Source organism: Gopherus flavomarginatus, chromosome 20 (assembly GCF_025201925.1).
Source record: "Gopherus flavomarginatus isolate rGopFla2 chromosome 20, rGopFla2.mat.asm, whole genome shotgun sequence".
Lineage (NCBI taxonomy): Eukaryota > Metazoa > Chordata > Testudines > Testudinidae > Gopherus > Gopherus flavomarginatus.
In genome coordinates this window covers 13362613-13385742 of record NC_066636.1, presented here as the reverse complement: position 1 = coordinate 13385742, position 23130 = coordinate 13362613, and the positions used below count along the sequence as shown (strand labels likewise).

Here is a 23130-nt window from a genome sequence, read left to right as displayed (position 1 = left end):
TGGTAAAGCTGCCACCAGCCAGAGATTTATACAGTGCCTGGCTCACTGTGGTCTCCCCAAAACCTTCCCCGGGGGACCCCCAGACTCAGATGCCTTGAGTCTCACAACAAAGGGGAATAAACCATTTCCCTTCCCCCTCCTCCCCTCCAGGTGTTCCCTCCCTGGGTTCCTGGAGAGATATACAGAAGCAAGCTCCGTGAATCTAAACAGAGGGACTCCCCCCTCCCTGTTTCCAGTCCTGGAAATAGAAGTACCAAGATATCTAATCTCTCTTCCCCCTTACCCAGAGGGTATGCAAAGTCAGGCTAGTAAATCTAACACAACGAGATTTTCCCCCTGACTTCTTCCTCCCACCAATTCCCTGGTGAGCTGTAGACTCAATTCCCTGGAGTCCCCACTAAAGAAAAAATCCAACAGGTCTTAAAAAGAAAGCTTTATACAAAAAGAAAGAAAAGGACATAAAAATGGTCTCTCTGTATTAAGGTGACAAATACAGGGTTATTTGCTTAAAAGAAAAAAATGAATAAACAGCTTTATCCAAAAAGAATACAATTTAAACATTCCAGCAACTACACACATGTAAATACAAAAAAAAACAATATAAACTTATTGTCTTATTATCGTTGTACTTACAACTTGGAAACAGAAGATTAGAAAGGCAGGAGATAGAAAAATCACTCTCATAGCCGAGACGCCACAGACACAAGACAAAGAACAAAGAACTCACACACAAACTTCCCTCCACCCAGATTTGAAAAAGTCTTGTTTCCTGATTGGTCCTCTGGTCAGGTGTTTTAGGTTACTGGTGTTACCCCTTCATAGGTAAAAGAACATTAACCCTTAGCTATCTGTTTATGACAAGGGGGCTCAGCCTCCCCAAACCTTGCACTGCCAAGGGGACAGTGGGGCCCATGATCAGGGGCCCTGGCCAAGTTAGGTCCCCCTAGAAAAGTCTCCCCTATGTCAGCCCCAGGGCTGGAGGAGCTCCCACTCCCTGCTACAGCCCGGGGGCTGCAGCAGGGGCACAGAGCTTCTCTGGTCTCAGGGCCACAGCGGGGCAGGGGTAAAGGAATGATAGGGTGGGGCTGGTGGGGGAAGGGGTGGAACAGAAGTGACAGTGGATGGGGCCATGGGTGGAAGGGGGTAGAGCCACAGACAGAAGGTAGGGGCATGGTTCTGGTGCTGGGGCCCCCACACTTGTTCTCCCTTTCCCAGGGGTTTGGCATCACTAGCCCCGGCTTAGCGAGTAGGGTTCAGTGGTCCCCATAATGTGGGCTGCGACTCCTAGGGGGACACAGAGGAACCTTCATGGAGGCACCTCAGGACCTGAGCCAGCCCACATAGAGGGCAGGGAGGGAGCACCACTCTGCCACAGCTTTTCCCCAACCCCACCCTCAGCCTGAGACTCTGGCTCCCAGCCCGGCATCGACCCCTTTACCCCTGTCTGCACCCCTCACCCCAGCAAGCAACAGCCCCACTCCTCCCAGCCCCGGTTCTTGACCGTGGCTTCCGAGGGGCCACAGCCATGGCTAAGAGGGCACAATGTGAAATGTTTGGGGACCACTGGTTTAGGGTGACGTCCTCAATCACTTCTCTGCAGTCCAATAAAAGCTATTCCTCACTCACCTACCCCTCCATCAGGACGGACTAGGTATGTTCTGTGCCCTTCACTCATACAGGAAGGAGAATAACATTTCATTCCACTCAATCCTAAAGTGATTTGTAACCCAAGACCATCCCAAACTGGTCATTTTGGGGAAGCGGCCCCATCATGCTGCATAGCTAGGCAGAGTAGGTGTGTCTATGCAAACACGGTCTGTTCCTGAAGTCTTTCCCCAGCTCCTCACTAGGTGAGAGAGGGGAGCTCATTCAGACCCTGCTTACGCTTAGTATTTAAAAACTCCTTAGTGTCCCAATCTCTGCCGGCCTTAGATTTCTCCTCCTGTCTGTTTTTTGACAGCTCAGAGGAGGTGACCGAGTGGTTAAGGTGATGGACTGCTACCACATTATGCTCTGCCTGCATGAGTTCAAATGCCATTCTCATCAGAGGCATTTAGTCTTCACCCTCCTTTATAGACAACCATCTCCCCCTTTGGTACAATAACAGATCAAACAATGTTGCTTGTGTTACCCAAAATTGGGTCAGTTAGTAAGCTTAGAGAGGACTCATAATGCCCCTCCCTCCCAGAGTTTGGCAGAAAGCAGCACATTTATTAGCTTGATAGCTAAGCTCAAAAGAAGGGATGGGGGAGGGTGTCACACTCATACTCACGCTCCCAGGACAGGCCTGGCAGTGGAGATGTCAGGATCCTTTAAGGTAAGTGTCCCACAGCACAGCGATGGACGGTGCGATGAAGATCAGTCTCCCTGAGGTGCAATAGAATGTAACACAGCGAACCACTGGCCAGATGGGCCGGGTGAAGGGCATTCACTGGAGGTACAAAGGAGAGGGGAAAGCCACTTCACAGGCATTCAAAGAGGGAAAGGACACAAGCTGGGGGAGTTTAACAGACCTTTTGAGCATACAGGTTATACAGAGCATACAGATCACTGCTGCTCCTACAACATGATAAGTTCTCAAGCAGCATGTTTCTTACTTTGCCCATCTGTTAATTTTGATGATTATTGATGGAAATATTTTGCCATTGGGTTGTGTGTTTACACAGAAATTGACATTTACCAACAAATACGCAATTCTTCCAAGCCTGCCTAGTCTGCAGTTGATGGGTTTAGAGGGACACATTCACTCTTCCAGGTCCCCATGCCAGGCCTGTGCTCTCCAGGCTGTCAACTTCCCACACTGCTGGGATCCTTCCCTCATCTTCCCCCAGACCACTGCTCCACCCCCACTTCTGGTATTCCCACCCCACACAGTCTAACTCCCCTGCTGGCAGGATCCCTTTCCTTTCCTGTCTCCACTCTGGGCAAAAGCTCTGTACTGTTCCCACATCAGAAGTTGAACCCAGGCCACCTGGATGAAAACCAGAAATCCTGACTAGCCCATATGAGACTATTGTTGCGTCTGACGAAGTGGGTATTCACCCACGAAAGCTCATGCTCCAATACGTCTGTTAGTCTATAAGGTGCCACAGCACTCTTTGCTGCTTTTATTACTATAACTCAGGCCTTGGCTACACTGGAGAGTTGCAGCGCAGGTGGTGGCTTTACAGCGCTGTAACTTACTCCCCGTCCACACTGGCAAGGCACATACAGCGCTGTATCTCCCTGGCTACAGCGCTGGCTGTACTCCACCTCGAAGAGGGGAATAAAGAGAACAGCGCTGTGCTGCAGCGCTGGGGTGCCAGTGTAAACAGTGATTAATCTTACTACGCTGTCACTGACCTCCGGAACTTCCCATAATGCTTTTAAGTAGAGATAACGCTCTTTGTTTTGGTGTGATGCCTCTGTTTGTTTTGTTGTGAGCTCGGGGCTCCCAGAGCTGCTTAGCTAAAAACCAAACACAGTTAGTGTTTGCAGTGAATGAGCAGAGGCAGGGGGATCCCTTTGGAACGCCCACAGCTGGTGTTTGCTTGAGGAGAGAAGCAGCCCGGTGGGCACGGGTGGGGTCTGTTTTGGAGCAGCTGCTTATCTGGTCTGTGACGAAAAAAACAAAGGCAGCTATTTGCATTTAGTGAATGAGAGAGGGGTGGGAGAAGGGGTTGGAACTTGCAAGGCAGGGAGCTGACACAGTGTCAGCTCCAAAAATCCACTCGCTCTGTCTCCCCCACGCTCCCTGTCACACTCTGCCCCACCCTTCTCTTTTGAAAGCACATTGCAACCACTTGAACACTGGGATAGCTGTCCATAATGCACCACTCCCAACAGCGCTGCAAATGTGGCCACACTGCAGTGCTGGTAGCTGTCAGTGTGTCCACACTGCAGCGCTTTCCCTACACAGCTGTAGGAAGACAGCTTTAACTCCCTGCGCTGTACAGCTGCAAGCATAGCCAAACCCTCTCTAAGCCAACCCCTTATGAGAGCAGCAAGGACTAGTGTGACTGGATGTCCCGATTTTTGGGTCTTTTTTCTTATATAGCTGCCTATTACCCCCAACCCCCTGTCCAAGTTTTTCACATTTGCTGTCCAGTCACCCTAGCAGGGGTTGCACACAGGGCTGCATTAACCTTCAGGTGCTGAGGTTTCCCTCTCTCCATTCCCAGAGCCTGTGATCAGGAAACAGACATCAGGGCTCCCAGGTGCTGCACACACCATGACTGAGATCAGACCCCATATCGTGCAAGGTGCTGTATAAACCCTGGCCAACATTGGGACACCCAGGAGGTTCCCCTCAATTTCCCTGAGCCTCTGCTGCCCAACTTCTTCTGACTCCCTCTGGATCACCCCCCCTCCGCCCGCAAAAAACCACCTTTCCAAACAGTCCTTCTTTCCCTGCCCCCTGATTCTGCTTTCACACCCTGGGACCATCTCCTCTCTTCCTCTCTCCCCCTCCAGGTGAAGCAGAGATGGAGGCAACTTCAACCACTGGAGACAGCCCAGTGAGCGCTGCAGCAAGCCCCGGGGTGGGGTGTTTGCAGACACAGGAAGGGAGCAGCTGGGAGGGGGGTGCTGTGCTGGGAAAAAGGAGGCAGGAGAACAAAGCCCAGAGACCCAACACTGGGCAGCTCCTGGGGGCGGGACTCTGGCTCAGCTCCGGGGCGGGGCAGCTCCTGGGGGTGGGGCTCTGGCACAGCCAGGGGCGGGGCAGCTCCTGGGGGCGGGACTCTGGCTCAGCTCAGGGGCGGGGCAGCTCCTGGGGGCGGGGCTCTGGCACATTGTGACGCGGAGCCCGGGCTGAGCAGCTGCTCCCTGGTTCTCCACGTGCTGCCAGCAGCGCTGCAGCTGCCCGAGCCGGAGCGGAGCCGCTGTTCTCAGCTGCAGCCAGGACCTGCCCCCGGCCCCGCTGGGATCCAGGTGGGGACAGAGACTGGGGCCCGGGGGTTTCCCTTGGTGTGGCTGGCGGGGGCGGGGGCGGGGGCGGGAGGGGAGGGCAGAAGCCGGAGCTGCAGGCGGGGGAAGGGCGCTGGGACATTGTGACCCGGAGCCCCCGGGGAGTAAGAGACTCTGGGGGAAGGGAAAGTGACTCTGCCCCAGGGGAGCCTGGGAGGAGCCTCGGAGCCGCCTCGGCCCCAGTGGAGCTGCAGCAGGATCCGCCCGCCCCGCTGGGATGGGGGGGCTGGGGCCCGGGGAGGGGGCAGAGGCTGGGGCCCGGCCGTCGTGTGGGGGGGCGGACCCCGGGGCCCGGCCCGGGGGGGGGTGGAGCCTAGGGCAGAGCCTGAGGCCCGTCGGGGGGGCCGAGGGGGAGCCCTGGGCCCGTCGGGGGGGCCGTGTATTAAATCGCTCCCCATAGCAATGTGCTACTCCCGGGCACTGCGCATGCCCAGTAACAGCCGCTGAAGCCGTTTCCCTTCCCCCTGTCCGGACCAGCCGTAACGTTCCGCCGGGCGCTGGGGGCGGGGCTGGAGCGGGGCGGGGGAGGAACAGGGAGCGTGCGGCGCGGGGGGCGCTGAGCAGGAAATTGATGGGCGGGGGCGGTCAGGCAGCTGGAGGCAGGGTCGGCGGGGCTAAAGGGCACAATCCGGGCTTAGGGGAGGAGCAGGAGTTGAGCTCAGGGGGAGGCGCTGGCAGAGCCCCCCCCCCTTTGGTGTGTGTGGGGTGTCAGGGCGGGGAGAAGCCGGAGTTGCAGGGAGGGGGAGGTCACTGGGGTGGAGGGGGTTAGATCTGTCTCTGTGCAGCCAGGACATTCCCGGGGTTCGAGGGGAGGTGAGTTAACTGGATCCTGTCCCTGTTTTTGCCACTTCCTCCCACAGACACATTCTCTCAAGATTTCCCCTTTTCTCTCTCATTCTCACACGTGGCTATAAAATCCAGGGAGATTCCCCCCCCCCCCAATGATCAGCTCTCTAATTGCCTTTAATTTTCCCTTTTCTCTCCATACTTCTCAAATGTCAATTTAAAATCTCTCCGATGGGGGGTGGATTTTCCCACCCATTTTATCTGCAGCGATTTGTCCTTGTTTGGGTGGGAAATTGTTGCCCTGGATCATTCCCCAGAACATGGCTCCCACTGGAGTGGGATGGGATGAGGTTCCCGTTCTCTGCCAGGGCAGGGAAGGGAGGAGCACATCCCCCATGGAGACTGCCCAGACCCCATTTCCCAATCCCCCTGCGGCCCCCTTCCATTGTCCAGGGAGCCTTCCAGCTCCCCCCCCCCACCCCGTTAAATCAGCTCCTCAAAGGGCTCTGAGCTGCTCACATGAATGGTTGCCCCGGGGCCGGGGGGGACCATCACATTCTGTTTATGTATTGGACAGTCATATAAAATCCAGTCCAACAGTCCCCCTTTTCCACTAGTTATTTAATAGCAACATCAAATCCCCTCCGATCTTGGTGGTTTTCTCTCATGTTATCAAATGTCGTTTGTGACAGGTTCTCTCTGCGTGTCTCAAAGATTGATATAAGATACCCCAAACATTTGTCCCACTTCTCTCTAGTTGTTTTATTTCTAATTGAATATGATGGGTTGTTTCCCAATGTGCTAAGATGCAGCCCCCTCTGGGGTGGATCCATGGTGGCCATTACTTGCTACTGACAGCCCGTGGACCTTTCTTGCCCTCCAGGCCTTCCATTCTCCTGTTAAAGAAGCACCCCCCAGGCTCCCTCTTCCTGTGTGACTGGCCAGCAGGAGGTGGTGTTAACTTTCTAGCCACTTCTCACACTCTGTGAGGTAACACTTGCAGGGGCAGGGAAGGTGTCTGGGTGGGGACATTGCCGCTGAAGGGGCATTGTGGTGGGGGAGGCCTCTGGGTGGCTGGGCAGGGGGTACCCTAGTTAGGTTGGTGGATTGTGGAGGTTTGGGGTTTTCGGGGGTGGTGGTTCTGATGTGCCCATCCCTGAGGCTATGGGTCCTGGAGGTGGGTATCGCTGGGGGCCTGGTGGCTGCAGAACAGTGGGGGTGGGTGTCTCTTGGGGAGGCGGGACAGAGGGTTAGAGGGAGCCTGGTTCTGTGCCAGGGGCTCTGTCTGTGCTTCCCCTGCTGGTTCCTGGTTTTGTTGCCATGCCCAGTGCACAGAGCTGGGGGAGGGGATCCCTGGCACTAGGTGAGGGCATGCCAGGGAAGCAGAGTGAGGGGTCCCACTGTAAAGCATCAGGGGGTCACACTGGGCAGAGGAGGGGGTCCCAGGCAAATGTCAGGGTAGATCGTGCTGGAGGGTGGGGGAGTTCCTAGGCAGGCAGTGAGGGTCTGAGTTCCCAGTGGGGGGGGGTCCCTTGAGGGTGTCTCTGGCTGCTGGGGGCTCTTGGTGGGGGGAACCCTTTGGGATTCCCAACCTGGCAATCATGGTGTGGTGGGGGTTCTCTGGCCGGTGGAGCTTTGAACGGTATCTGGGGTCCCTGGCCAGGGACTCGGGGCTGCGTCCCAGGGAATATCTGATGGGCCCCTGGCTGGGGGGTGTCTGGGGCCCCTGGCTGGGGGGTCTGGGCTCTGGGTACTAGAGGGTGTCTGGGGGCTGCTGCTAACCATGATCCTTCTCTCTGGTCAACTTGTGCCAGAGTCCTGGCTCCTAGTCACCAGGTCACCAAATCCATTCCCCAGTCACGTGCCCTGTCACTGTGATAACTTTCTGTCCACTTAGCAAACACTGTTAGTGTGAAATCACAGATTTTGCTTTTCTCCTCTTTTGAAAACTGCAGGAATTTTCGGTTCCGTTTGGAAAATTTGTGCCCCCAGTCCTTGTCCTAGATCTGCGGGGGTGAGGGAGGTGGGAAGGGAGTCAGCACTGCCGCACGATGGTCTTTTCCACAGCATTCTGGACTCATTCTTTCTGAAATCCGGTGTCATTGAGACCATTGTTAATCCAGAGTCACTGTATGGAAAGACAAGGAGTGATTCCAGATGGACAGTGGGTCAAATGAGATCAGCCATTCTCCCTGTGAGGAGGGGCTCCCATTAGCTGCTCTCCCCAGAGAGCTAAAGGAGGGAAGCTGCTCAAACGCTCTGTCCCTCTCTGCTCAGGATATTGGGGTTCAGCTTCCTGGGTCAGAGACTGCAGCCTCCATTGTGATCTGGGAGACGAGGCTTGGCAGCTGCTGCTCCCCCAGTGGGGCTCTGTGCTGGGAAGTGACCTTAATTAAAGCTTCTTCTCTGCCCGGCCCAGGGGATGACTTTCTGCAGCTGGTCCTAGCCCCCTAGGGCAGCCCTGGGCCCTGTTACTACTAAATTCTGAGCCAGAGTCTCCAGGTAACTGAAAGACCTCAGGGAATGTCCTAGGGTCTGGCAAGAAAGTGACTCTGCACAAACACCAGCACCTCATTTCTCCTCCCATTAGCGGTTGCCAGGAGGAAATCCAGCCATGGGAGAGCAAAGCCCCCAGGAATGGGACTGTCCCAGCCAGAGGGGCAGGGAGAGAGGACAAGGGAAGGAGAGACTGAAAGGGGCAGTGGGAGAAATGAATGTGGGGGAGAGATTTCCAGCTCTCTAGTCCACCCAGACACATGTATTGCTGCATCCTGGGGCAGAACCACTTTCCAGTGAACAAAACAAGGATCAGACAGAGCAAAAGCCGGTTCCTGACTCCATATTCCCCCTGCTGGGGTGTGGCTGCCGTGGGGTCAGTGTCTGAGGGAATCCCCCACAGTGACTCCTTTGGTTCTGCTCTTTTCTAGCCTTGTGTTCAGAGAAGGGGTGAGGGGAGAGAGAAGGGAGGTTAAAATGTGTCTGTGGACTTAGCCTGGCAGGAGGGGCCAGGTCTAAATGGTAATAAACAGATTGAGCATTTCCCAGCATGACAGAATCTAGGGTGTCTGTCTGCAGGGAAAGGGCCTGGGGGAATTATGATGTGAAATTAACTAAACCCGGTTCTGAAATGCCCGCAACTGCCCTTCTCCCCCAGACAGGCTGCAGAATGACGTCCGTGTTTTGCTCCAGCTCATCCCAGCCTGGCGTGGGACAGGGAAGAGAAATGGCTGCAGTAGAGTCAGTCCTGGTAGAGATTATCGGGGGGTTGCTGGTGGGTTCCTGCTGGAGGAAAGGGAGAGCAAATACACCAGAGGTGGGAGGGTTTGCAGAGTCTGGTTTGGAGGTTGGAGCGGGGCAGGTAATTCACAGCGTGGGGAAAGGAGGAGGCCAGGGTGTGGCAGACCTGCTGGGAGTTATTTACTAAGTGGCCTAGATTCTAGGAACAGACCCAGGAGGTTTGGAGGTGGAAATGCCCTAATTTGTGAAGAGAGAAAATAACCCACCTACATGGAGCTAGTCAAACTGACCAGAATCCTAGTGCTGGAGCCTGACCTCACTAACCAGCAGCTGCTGTAAGATATAAAGGGGACACCCATGAGTCAGGCTTATTGGAGCTGCCTCTCCCTTCATATCCCGCTCCTCACAATGAGGAGGGTATTGGGCATCCTACCAGCGAGCTCTCCCTGGACCCTGCTAGGGGCTCCATCTCCTGTATCAGCCAGTGGCTAGTGGGGTGATGGATATGCTGGGAGAGATAAGGGGCTCTCTCTTCATCCCCTCACCCTGGCATTTGCTGGGTGCTCTGAGCCAGGTCGAGGTGGGACTCTCCTGACTATGATCCACCCAGAGCTTCCATTTGATTCACTCCTCTCTGCCACAAATAGTGGGGCTGTGAGTGGGGCAGCAAGTCCTTAGTGTTGGACTCTTGCTCTTTCAGGGGCCGGTGACCTTCAAGGAGATGGCTGTGTATTTCACCAGGGAAGAATGGGCTCTGCTGGACCCCACTCAGAGAGCCCTCTACTGGGATGTCATGCAGGAGAACTATGAGACTGTGACCTCGCTGGGTAAGGGTTCCTGTCCCTTCTGTTCTTGGAAGGGGAAATGAAGAGTGAAGGTTCACGCCACCCCCACAATGCCATCTGTACCCTGTCCTGTTTCAGCATCACCCCAATAGGCCAGTGACACACATACTACCAGAGACCCTCCTCTGCTGCAGAACACTTTGGGAACAGAGCACAGGAGCCGTATTGCACAGTGTCAAGTATCTCCTGTTTGCTCAAGTGAAACTGGGGGTTAGGTCTGGCATAACTGTCCCATACCCCTAATCATATTTGTTGCCTTTTTCTGAACCTTTTCCAATTCCAATATATCTATTTTTGAGATGGGGTGACATCTGCATGCAGTATTCAAGATGTGGGTGTATCATGGATTTATTTGCTGTTTTTACAAATATGATCTATGAGATATTGTCATGTCTATCCCTTTCTTAATTATTTCCTACATTGTTCACTTTTTTCATTGCTGCTGCACATTGAGTGGATGTTTTCAGAGAACTATCCACAGTGACTCCAAGATCCATCTCTTGAGTGGAAACAACTAATTTAGACCCCATCATTTTGTTTGTATAGTTGGGATTGTGTTTTCCAGTGGGCTGCACTATGTGCTATCCTGTCATCTAGCACTGCTGAGATCCTGGATTCAGTAATACCCCTGCCCTTCCTGTTCCCTTTCTCCACCGTACCCCGCCAGCCCATGCTTCCTGTTCCCAGCTTCCCCAGGATTCTCGCACTGTCTCTGAACCTCTCTGTCAGCAAGAAGCAGTGCCAGGGACACTTGCCCTCTGTCTGGAGTCTTCGATTTCTGGGACATGGATTTACTTTCTCTGTGTTGTAAGAGGCTCTGCCATAATGAGTGTCTGTGACGTTACCCAGAGTACAATCTGGACTGTTAAATAGCTGTCCCCTCAGTCCTCCAGCATGAGGTGCCTTTTCCACTGTTTTCCCGTGAGAACAGCCCCTCTTGGCCAATTAACACACAGTCTCCAGCATGTAACTCACTCCCAGCTACCAAGTATTGAGTGCTGCTAGACAGCCACTCATGAATTACACCTCAGGAGAAAACCAGCAAATTCTCAAGTGCCCAACTTTCCCCCAGAAATGTGCATCTTGCACTGTCCAGCACGCTACTGAACGACACAAGCTCATATGAAGTCTGTCATTTCATCAGCGGAAAATGACATGCACCAGCTTGTTATCCCAAACAGAGTTTCCAACACACTTCAATCCACACATACTGGTTAGATGAACAATAAACCAAGATTGTTAACTACCAAAAACTAAAACTAGGCCTAGTCCATGAAAAGGGCACTCCCAGGAGAGACTGTATAAAGGCTGGAACGTGAAATACCTTTGTAAACCTGAGACCGCTGCCTTGGGGACAATGACAGGGAGAATCCCCCAGAGCGACTCCTTTGTTTCTGCTCTTCTCTGGCCTCCGATTGTTCCTTCCAACGTGGAGTACTTTGCACTTGTCTCTACTGAATTTGATCCTATTTACTTCAGATCATTTCTCCCGTTTGTCCAGATCATTTTGAATTTTAATCCAATCCTCCAAAGCACTTACAACCCCTCCCAGCTTGGTGTTGTCCGCAAACTTGATACGTGTAAGAGAGAGACTGTTACTGGGAGGGTTTCCCCATGTGTCAGAGGGTTACAGCCTGGTGGGAGGGGGCTAGGCCTGTACTGGAATAAGGTCACTCTGTGCTTCACACTGTGCCAGAACCTAGAATGTGCATTAGCAGGGGAAAAGCTGGGGGGAATCGGCTTGTGGAATGGACAAAAGCCTAGTCTGAATTCTCACACCTTGCCCTTTTCACCCTGGCAGGCCAGAGAATAACATCCATGTTTCGCTGCAGATCATCTCGTCCTCCCAGGGGCAAGGAAATGGCTGCAATGGAGCTGGCTCAGGTAAGAGATTATCAGGGTGGCGGGCTCTGCTTGGAGGTTGAGGAGCAGTAAATGCATAAGAGGGTGGGAATTGCTAGAGGTGGTGGGAAGCAGGAAATATCTCGGGTGGAGAAAGGGAGGGGACAGCATGTGACAAACCTGTTGAGACTTGTGTAGTGTAGGGTGTGATGGGTTGTCACCCCCAGGAGGCAGTTTGTGGAGCTTCTGGGAACTGCTGTGTCCTCTAACCCTCACGCTGGGCTGGCCCTTCTCACACTGCTTTGCTGGAGATTTCGCCAGCCTCTCCAGGGCCTGTTATCACCCAACACAACAGCAGGTGGCGCCATGCAGCCAACTAAGCTACCTGAGTGCGTTACCTAAGCCACTCAAGGACAGATAGAAGACAAGAGCCAATTTCCCACTCCCCAACCTTGCACACTTGCTGTAGTATAAATCCAGAATGATACCATCTTATAGTGCACAGGGATCTCTATAATGCAAGCTCATTAATGTAGTTCCCCTTCCCCTCGATATGGAACAGATGTGCACAACAAGCTGAGATTTTCCCCAGACACTTCACTCAAAATACGCTGGTTAAGATAAAGCATCAAACAAGTTTATTAACTGCAGAAAGATAGATTAAGTGATTATAAGTGATAACAAACAGATCAAAGCAGATTATTTAGCAAATAACCAAAACTCAGACTAAGCCTAACATACTAGATGGATAGAATTTGAATTAGCAATTTCTCACCCTGACTGATGGTACAAGCAGTCCCCCAAGTTTCCATATACAAGCTAGAAATCTCTTGATCCTGGGAGCAGCACTTCCCCCACATCCGTTTTTGTTTCTCAGGTGTTTCCAGAAGTTCTCTTGTGTGGGGAATGAGGCCAAGAGATGGTGTCACACCCCACCTTATGTAGCTTTTCCATATGGTGGGAACCTTTTGTTCCAAACTCAGTTCCTAGTCCAGTTTGTGGAAAAATACAGGTACTAAAATGGAGTTTAGTGTCATGTGGTCTGGTCACAGGCCCTGCTGAGTCATAGTAGCCATGACTCATAGGCTGGCTGAAACATTCACAGGAAGGCTAAGCTCTTCCACAGTCCATTGTCTTTGTTGAGCCATCAGCACTGTCTGGCTTCTTCATTCTTGTACCTGAATGGCTCATTGTGGGTGTTACCCAGAGTAAGCACATTTGAAATACAGATACAGAGTCAATATCCATAACTTCAGATACGAACATGATATGTGCACACAAATAGGATAATCATATTCAGCAAATCAGAACTTTTCCAGTGACACCACACATGATGCATCTTGTACAAAATAGATCATAATTATGTCCTAATCATATTATAATCATACCACTATGATGAATATGGGGGTGTAGTGTCAGATAGGTCCTAATTTCAAGGCACAGGAGTTGGGAATGGAACTTCCCCTCTTTGTGGAACAGGAAATAACCTTCCAGCCAGGGCTGGGACAACTTCCCAGACTCTCAGTGATGGAGCCTGAATCTACTGGCATTTCATTAATTACCACCAACCCCAATCTTTGTGGCAACTGTAAACTTTATCAATGATGATTTTGTACTCTCTTCTAAGTCATAGATAAGAATGTTAAATAGCACAGGGCCAAGAACCAATCCCTGCAGGAACCTGCTAGAAAGAAATCCACTTTCAAGCCAGCAACTCATCAATACTGCTAAGAACCTGATATATCCATTTTGGAATGTATCTGACTGCTTTTCCATTTAAATTCTTTCTGTCTTTCTTTCTTTTAAACCTTTAGTTTAGATGCTAAAGAATTGTCTGGAAGGATGGAATTTAACTTCATTCTTTCATTTGTTCTTTCTTCTAAACATTTAGTTTAACTGCTAAAGGATTGGTTGGCAGCATGGTATTTTGGATGAGATCCAAACCTGGGTAATGTGGCTAACCTTCTACCCACCCACTTCCTGGATCCAATTAGGATCACTCTCCTGCTGCCCTCTGGCCATGCTGTATCGCAGTGAGCAGAGTTTTTAAATAACCTCTCACTGTACGGGACCTAGTTGCTGATTAGGAATCAGAAAACTGTCATGCAATAAAGGGGGCCGTGTGATTTCTTTTTTCAGAGTCTCGTTAACCAGTGTGTGGGATCAGAAGCACAGTTTGTGACTGGTCAGTGAGTTTAACTTCAGTGTTAACCACCAGTTTGGGGAGCATCTGCTGTCCCTTCTTCAGCCTGCTCTGACCTTGGCATTTTCAGTGAGGACTACTCCAGGCACACTAGGTCACACTAAGCACTGAAGATAAATTAATAGAATGTTTTTTATGATCAAGTTGTATAAAATCAACTGAACTCCTTTGTTTTCTGTCATCTGAGCAGAGTTTCTGGTTTTCCAACGTGATATGATCTCCCAGCTGGAACAAGGGGAAGAGCCATGGGTCCCAGAGCTCCAGGGTTCAGAGGAAAGAGAGATCCTGAGATCTCCCCACACAGATGAGGAAACATTAAACCAACTCAGAATCTGTAAGTGCCTGAAGGAAACATCTAGGATGCCCTACAAAGCTCTTGGGAAGTCTCTCAGTTCATTATTGTCCATAGCAGGGGTCGCATCAGCAGGGTAAATATAGCTCAAGGCTTCCTATAGATGCTAGCAGACACCGGGCAGTAGCTTTCTCCCTTCCCCCTGTGAAGTTGGATGGGATGTGAAGGCTGAATTGATCCCCTCCTCTCTCCTGTTGGGAGGAGCTGAGTTCCTGATTTTTATTTGACCTCTCTCCAGCACTTGTTTTGGTTTGGCCTTCCCCTTTCCATCCCTGTTTGAGGTTTCTGTTTCTATCACAGCAGGTGATGCAATGACATGTGAGGTTCAGCACAGACCAGAAAAAGAGCAGGGAAACCAGCCAGGGAAGAAAATGGATAAATTTATTTCCTGTCAGGGAACTCAGAAGGGCCTTAAGGAAACCAGAATACAGCAGGAAATCTGCAGGGAAAAGCAAAAAAAATACATGTGCTGAGTGCGGGAAAAACTTCACTTACAGATCAGGCCTTTCTCAACATCAGAGAATCCACACAGGGGAGAGGCCCTGTGAATGCCATGAGTGCGGGAAAACTTTCGGTCACAGCTCGCACCTTATTGGGCATCAGAGAATCCACACGAGCGAGAAGCCCCGCAAATGCCGTCAGCAGGCCTGCACAACTCGTAAAGCGGTGATGTAGAGAAATCTCTGTATTAACTATCTCTATAAATCTTTATAACGTTGCATTGTGTTATTTTGTATTAAGTATCTTTCTGTATTAAGTATCTTTATGACATTGCATCCGGCATGATGTTATTGTGTAATTCATATGACTTGGCATTGTGCCTCTCTATTTTCATACAACTTTCTATTAGATCCCTATGTAGAAAATTGGTAGAAAACTTTGTATCAAATGTTATAGCCCCTAAGGATAGTATAGTTAAAGTAAAAGAAAACATGTGCCTTTTTGCTAGAAGTAGAATAAGATTTTCCCCCGCACTCTGTAATCAATTGCTCTATTGACTGAATGAGGTGTGAATGAGTGAGGCTTGGAAGACACCCACCTCCAGACAGCTACAACAGTTGAAGAGGGAATGGGAGCCAGAGCAAAGGACAATACAACTTGTCAAGTGGGCCCAATAAAGAAGAGCAGACATATTGATGGCCTCAGGGATTAGAAGCAAGCACCTTCTTTAGAAGACACCCTCTTTGAGCAGCATTGGGACAACACCCAGAGAAAAGCAGCACAAAGACCAACGGACGCAGACCCAGATTTTGAATCTGGTCTAGATTTGCATAAGACGGAAGCTGCTATAAATGCGAGGTGTCTTGCAGAAGTACCCCGGATCTCGTCTTGTCACCATCGGACCATCGATTTGGATCGGTAGAAGCCCGGCTCCACCTCTCCCCCATCTAACTCACCTGGCCAGTGCAGTTAAGGGGAGCAACTAGTTGGTAACAACAGCAAGACGGAGTGTGTTTATGTCTGTGTGTGTGCGTGAATGCATGACTGTGATATATATCTCATGTGCATATCATAGAGTATTAATTGATACCTGTATTACTAATAAATGTGGCATTTTGCCATAATCCCCCTGAAAAGTTCCTGTACAGAACTTTGAGTACAACAGCGAGGGCCACAATACTCCAAAGAAAATAGCTGAGGACCGAAACCCCCCGGCCCTGCGGAAACACCCCCCACTCAGGACCTCCCGGCCTGGCGGAAACACCCCGCCCAGCCCTGCAGAAACAAACCCTCCTTCCCCAGCGCTGCCCCACCAAAACAGCTGTGGGTCAAAAAGGAAGGTTGGTGGTGGGGAGGTGTTACTTGATGTTAAATCAACCAGGGACTCCCAGCCAAAGAGGTGGCTGGGAGCCCTCAAGGTCAAATTAAAGGGCCTGGGGCTCTGACGACTGGGGGAACCCGGAGCTTTTCAGGGCTAGGGCAGGGATTTAAAGGTCCCAGAGCTCCTGCTGCTGAGGGAAGCCTGAGCCCTTGAAATCCTAGCCTCACTCCATCCGCTGGAGCTGCCGCCAGGATTCAAAGGGCTCTGTGCTGCCTGCAGCCACAGGGATCCCTGAGCCCTTTAAATCTCAGCTGCTGCCGGGATTCAAAGGGCTCTGGGCTGCCCGTGGCGGTGGGGAGCCCTGAGACCTTTAAACCTCAGCTGCAGCCGGGAATCTCTGCGAGCAGCCCAGAGCCCTTTGAATCCCGGCCGTGGCTGGCAGGCCGGCTTTAGGAAGTGTGGGGCCCAATTTGAACATTTTTGGCGGGGCCCCGCAGGGATGATTGGGGAAAAAAAAGCCTTTCAGTTCTTAACAACCGGTTCCCTATAAAAAGTTCTGCTACAGTATGTATTTTTTGTACCAGTAGGGTTACCATACGTCCGTATTTTCCTCCCGGATGGCGATTTAAGAACCAAAAAGCCTGACATGTCCGGGAAAGTACAGAAGTATGTTAACCCTACCTAAAGTTCTTTTTTAAAAAGATGGTTCTGAACTAGAAATGAGCTCTGCCACTCCCTTAGGGTGTGCTAGGGTGCACATGTGTGGGTCCCAGCAGCTCCCTGCCCATCTCATTGAAGCAGGTGTGCAGGGTTACTTCCCTGGGAACTGCAGGGCACCAGTGAACATGGGGCTGGCTGGAGGTGGGGGAGGGGGAGGGGGAGGATGCGAGAGGTAGGGTCTGGCTGCAGGCTGGGCAAGGGGTGTGGGGCAGGCTGGAGACAGGAGGTGTGGGGTGGGCTGGCTGGCTTCAGGCAGGGCCACAGGGAGGATGCAGCATGGGTTGGCAGGGCTGGAGACAAAGGAGTGCAGGACTGGCTGGCTTCAGGCAGCGGGGTGCGGCAGGGGTTGGCTGGAGACGGGTTGGTGCAGGGCTGAAGGCAAGGCAGGGGGTACGGGGTTGGCTGGAGACAGGGCAGGGGGTGCAGGGCTGGTCCGGGCAGGGCAGGCAGTATGGCAGGGGTTGGCTGGAGACAGGGCAGGGGGTGCAGGGCTGGTGCGGGCAGGGCAGGCAAAGAAATTGTGTCACAAACTACATATTTGATAACATGAGAGGAAAACACCAAGATCTGAGGGGAGAGAGTCACTTTCTTGTCAGGGCCCAGTACTCCCTCCCCCACCCCCTCCGGGGTCTCTCACTCACTGGGGGCTCCAGGCGGGGCTGGTGCGGTCAGAGCCTGGGGCTGCCTAGGGGGCAGGTCCCAGCTGGAGAAAGCCCCCGCCCCCCGGCCAGGATAGGAATGTGCTACTGGTAGCAGCCTGGGGCTGGACCCTCTCTATGGGGGACACTTGCTCCCCCCTCCCCTTCCTGGCCCTTCCCACGCCCTGTTGCCAGCAGAGAGTGCACCCCCCCCCAGCCCAGCCCAGAGGTGTCCCTGTCTCAGGCCCCCCCCAGCCTCTGCCCATTAACCCTCTGCCCAGTTCAGAAATCACTCGGGGGAACCATTTCCCACCTACACAAGGACAAATCAATGCAGGTGAAAATGGGGGGAAACACCCCAAACCTGAGATCTGAACTGGCCATTGGCAAAGGGGAGAGAAAATGGGGCACAATGGGGGGAGGGGAACAGGGAACTTCTCAGGGGTTTGAGGGAAGGGGGTGTCACCCTGGATGTTGCTTGTTGCTCTCTAGGGAGAAAGAGGGCAGGACAGGAGAGGAGGGGGGTCTCCACGGAGGGAGCAGTGGTAATTCTGAGGGGATCTCAGCCCCCCCTTTTTCTCCCCGCTCCTTAGGGGTCACCTGCTCTTCTCCCCTCGCCCCCTGGCCATGTCCCGGCTGCACAGACATTTTACATCCATCCCTTTCCCAGGTCTCCCCCCTCCGCAGCCCCCGCCCAACCCCACGCAGGGGCTGCTAGGTGTAATGCATGTTCAGTAGGGATTTCTCCCCTACTAATGCTGGGGTGTCCTTCTCCTATAGGTTAGTCTACTAATGATCTCATCTTGGTGCCATGTGTGTCAGTTCATTGCCATGGCACTCGTGTGCTCAGACATCTGAGGATGCTCTATAGAAAAGCTCCTTGAGTGGGGTGATCCACAGGGAGTAGCTCAAAGCTCCAAAGTGCCTGGCCAGGGGCAGGACATTGGCACAGCAAGGGAGGGGTGTGGCAGTGACATCACAAAGGCCTTTTGCAGGACCTCACACTATTGGTCAATGACTATTGGTGAGCAGGTGGTGACCTCACAGAGAGATCCTGACATCAGTCAGGGGCCAGTGGCTAGGGAAACTTCAGAGACCCCTGTGGCTTTGCTTCAGCAAGTCTCCTTCTCCAGGTCTCTGTCTGAGGACTGAGAGAGTATTCGGGTTCACGGACGTGAGCGCCAGGAGGAACCTCTTTCCAGTTTTCTCCTTCCCTTGTAGTGATTTTACTAGAAAACAGCCATCCCTGTTTAGAAGGTAAGAGCCTCCTGGAGGTGTGAAACCTGTTCAGTCTGATCCATCTGGTGAGAGTTGAATTCTAGGCATGGAAAACATGAGCTTAAGGAGGCAGAATTTTATTCCGCACCTGGGATTTTGTCCCTTAGAATCATGGGGACATTAGGGTTTGTCCTTTGTGTTTCACCTTTTCCTCCATCCACCTGTCCCTCCCTCCTTTCCCTTCATCTCTTCTTTTGTCCTTTCTCCTGTTCCCCTCCCAACACCAGGACGAGTGTGTGCGTGTGTGTTGCGGGAGTGTGCTCTGCAGCTCTCACTGTGGGTGGTCCATCCAAAAATGTGAGGCTGAAATAGTGCTCGGGCAGTCAGGGCTGGATTAACCTTTTATTGGCCCTGGCACCAAACATATTTGTGGGCCCCAGTGTAGTCACTGTGGGCTCCGAGTGTGGGCCTGGTGGGGCAGTGCCATTGGTGCCTTCATATACCCGGTACTGAACCTCAGAGACATTTTTCATTTTGATCACACACTTCTCCATGACTATATGCATTGCCATACACAGCTCCCTCAGCCCGCGGGTTTTCTTATTGAGCTGTACACCCATGTGGGTTTACCAGTGTCCACAGTGAGCAGAACTTTCATAGTGACCAAGGAAACTCCCCACAGATTTATCTCTTTCCTCATTCAGACCTTCTCTAGCCATGTCTCCAGTACCCCCCGCATGTCACCAGTCACTGCATGTGGTCCTAGTCTCAGCTCAAAGTCCAAAAGCCAGCAGACACCTGATCAGTTCTGACAGATCCCTCCCTCAGCCCCCATCCTGCCATGTGAGCAAGCCACCTGCAAACACCATTTGCCCAAAGTGAGGACTTAGCCCTTGGGAATCTGAAGACACCAGCGTCTCTCCCTCTGCTCCCATCTACATGCTAGTCTGCTACCTGGTCACCACCACCTCTCCCCATACATGTTTCCTTTCTACTTTGGACATGCTCCCAACCAGCTGGAAGCTCCCTCTGCAAGCCTGACCTGCTCCCGCCTTCCCTGCTCCCCCGACATTCCTTTCCTACTGGTGACCTCTGTTCCTTGAGGTTAACTCCAGTGTCTTTAGGTGCTCTAGCTTAATGGCCCCAGGAGTCATAGAGCCACTTGTAGCTTCTCTAGCTACAGCCATGGGGCAACTGCCAGAGGCCAGCTTTAGACAGCTGCAGCTACTAGCCGCAGGAGCGGAGGCAATGCCAAGGCTGAGCATGCTTGAACCTTGCAAGGGCAGCACTAGGGACTCTAAATCCTCAGCACTGGCCCTAGGCAGCTGCAGACTCTGGAGTTAGGCACTTTCCTCCTCTAGGTTCCTGCATGGTTACAGAACTGCAGTAAAGTGGAACAATTTTCAGCTTCTGTGATTGGAAGATGTCTGGATCCATCTAATAAGACTGTCCTACATAAATGAGGAAAGTTGAGGTGCCTTTATTATTCTTCTGTTCCATTCTTTGTTTCTATGGGGAATTTGCCAGTACAATATCACTGTCTTCCTTTTAAACAAACAAAACTAAAAAAAAAAGTGTAATGGCTGTTGAAAATAGCAATTCCAGCCCTCGTTAGCACTGGGAAGACCCCAACGTTTGTTGCTCAATTTTCTCCTACTTTTTCTACAGTAAATGACAGTGGATCAGCATATTTGATTTGGGAGAAATGAAGTAACAGCTGCCCAAATTGAGCTTGAGCACTCCTGATTTTGAGGTGTTCAGATCTGGAAGGCAGGGGCTAGATTCCCTTTCTGAATATTAGATACATCTGGAAAGGAAAATTCAATTTCTATTTTCATGGCTCAGAAGTGGAAATCCTCCTGTCCTGTATCTGAAGCTGTCCAGGTCCAGTAGAGCCTCCCCTTCCTTACTTACCCTTTTACCCTCTGGTGGGATCCACATACCTCCCTTTGCCCAGCTTCAGATAGAGAGGGGCCCTGTCCAGTTAGTCCACCCAGTTCCATCTTTGGGGGCTGCCAGGCAAGGTCACACCAGCATCCCTAAGCCCGTCTGGGGAAGTCTTCTGAGGGTGCTACCTGGGCCAAAGCCTTCTACTCCTTGGTCACACCTCTTCCCTATTCACAGATGGTACCCGCTTCTAGCAGCCAGCCCCCCAGCCACAGCAAACTGCAGCACATGGAGTCTCACAGCTTCCCCCCTCCCTTTCCTGTTGATAGCAGCCCAGGGAATGCTGGGAAATGTTCCTTCTCTGCTCCAAGGCAGGGAGCTGGCCAAGGAACTACAGCTCCCAGGGCCCTATGGGGTCTCAGCTCCCCTACTGAATCCAGGCTGCTCTGAGGCTTCCTTTCTGCAGAGGGGAGGAAGTTACTGTTACAGGTCCCTTCAGAGCTTGGGCCTAGCACTATGGCACCATGTCAAATCCAGTACTGCTCCCAATTCTATCCAGCTCTGCTGCTGGCAGGATCCCTTCCCATTCTTTTTGTTTCCTGCCTCCTTTACAAGGAGAAGCTCTGCATTGTTCCTGTGTGGGGAATTGAATCCAGGCTGCCTGGGTGAAAGCCAAGAATCCTAACCACTAGACCACATGGGACTTCCATAACACATTTACATGTTCATATTCAATAACACAATTAAACGTAGCCATTCAAAGTAGCCATTTAAAAGAAGCCATTCAAAAAACTTCAAAAACAGACTTCAAAGAGAAATTGCAGAGTTACAACTGATCTGCAAACTTAACACCATTAATTTGAGCTTGAAGAGGGACTGGGGGTGACTGGCTCACTACAAAAGCAATTTTCCCTCTCTTGGTATTGACACCTCCCTGTCAATTACTTGGAGAGAGCCACATCCACCCTGACTGAATTAGCCTTCAACACTGGTTCTCCCCTTGTATGGTAACTCCCTTTACATCATGTTCCAATATATATTTATGCCTCTATCTGCAATTTTCACTCCATGCATCTGAAGAAGAGGGCTTTTTACCCACGAATGCTTGTGTCCAAATAAATCTGTTAGTTCTTAAGGCATCACCGGACTCCTCGTTGTTTTTGTGAAATGAAAGCAAAATGCACTCTAAGCTGATCTTAACCCTTTCAATGCCCTTACAAACTTAGATGCTTCTCACCACAGGCCGGCTGGTGGCTTTTCAGCCAGGCTCTCCCCTTTCGTCAGCGCTTCAGTTGCTTGGTGTGGGGGTGTCTGTAGATGTAGGTGGACGAAAGAGAGAAAGCATGGCAAATATCTCTGCTTTTATCATGTCCTTTCTTCCCTCTTGGCTTTGCTCCCCCTTCAGAGTCAGGTGAGCATCACTGCGTCTCTCCAAGGAAGTCTGAGCAATTCCCCTGGGGTGTCCTCTTGCAGGTAAGTGATTGCACTGTAGCTGCCTTGATGAACAATGGCTGTTGATGGGTTGTTTGACACCCTGTCCGGGTGTTGGTTACTTTCCTTGCTGTTGTCACTGGGGAGCTAATATTTGGCTGACTCCCCCACCTTACAGCATAGTGACAACCACACTGCACAATTCTCATAACTTCATATGCATGAATGGTAAGCATCTATGGGTAGAGAAATGACTTTCAGCAGATAATATTCTTTCCCCTGATGCCTTACAAGGCATGCTCTGTATATAAGATCACGATTATATGAAAATGAGGAATGTGGGGGTTACAGCACGCTCCCCCAAAGGTACAGAATGTCACACTGAGATTCTATTTTCATTTGTTATGTAACAGCATTAAAGAGATCCAATGTCTGACCAATGGCATTTTCAAGTGCTAAAATAGCAAGCGCTGTTGGTCTCTCATTGGCCATCAGCGACTGAAGATATGGTTTAATGAGCCAGAGCTTCAAGGCGAGGGTGGCTCTGTCCACTGCCTTCCGTTGCGCTGCTGGGCACCAAGTCCCTGGCGGTCAATATGTGAAGCTGGGAGAAGAGAGTGGGGTGGCAAGCGGTGGTAGAACTTTTGCCACCAGGGTCTAGCTGTCTAACTTCCTCTTCGTACTGCTGGGCCCCCGTTGCCTTCAGGTAACACAGTAACTAAGGCAGGAATAGGGTGAGGAAGCAAGTAAAGCCGAGCAAGGAAGGCAAAAGTTAATCTTATCTTCATGGGCAGCTCGCAATGACGTCCTTTTTCTGTGCCACAGCTGACAACAACATCCCAGACAGAAAAGTAACAGGCCAAAAAGAAACCTAGCAGCTGCTGAAACAGTTCAGTTGGGAGCGTGCTAGACTAACAGGCTCTTCTATCCTCCTTTATGCACGGGCGGGATGTTTTCTGAGACTGTAGCAGTTCCTTTAACTGCCACGAGTCCCCCATTTCAGGCTATGCAGCAGGAAAAGACAGCATGGGCTTTTGCACCGAGTTGGCCCACCTGACCTTTCATTCTTCTCTTGCTCTTTGTCAGCAAGGAGAAGAAAAAGAAGCTCTCCCTCAAGCTGGAGTCACACGGGCGAGGTAAGGATGACTTCCTGAGTGCTGGCTCCAGTCCTCTGCTCTGCCAGCTGACCTATCGAGGGGCTACCACCACATTCTCTAGATTTGTCCATCGGTCTGTGCCAGAGTGAGCAACAGCCAAGTAGG

At 51.6% G+C, this 23130-nt stretch overlaps 1 pseudogene; it reads left to right on the top strand.

Annotated features, from left to right (window-relative positions):
- The window catches only part of LOC127037821 (zinc finger protein 436-like), a 714289-nt pseudogene that overhangs the window by 272523 nt on the left and 418636 nt on the right, over positions 1 to 23130 (top strand).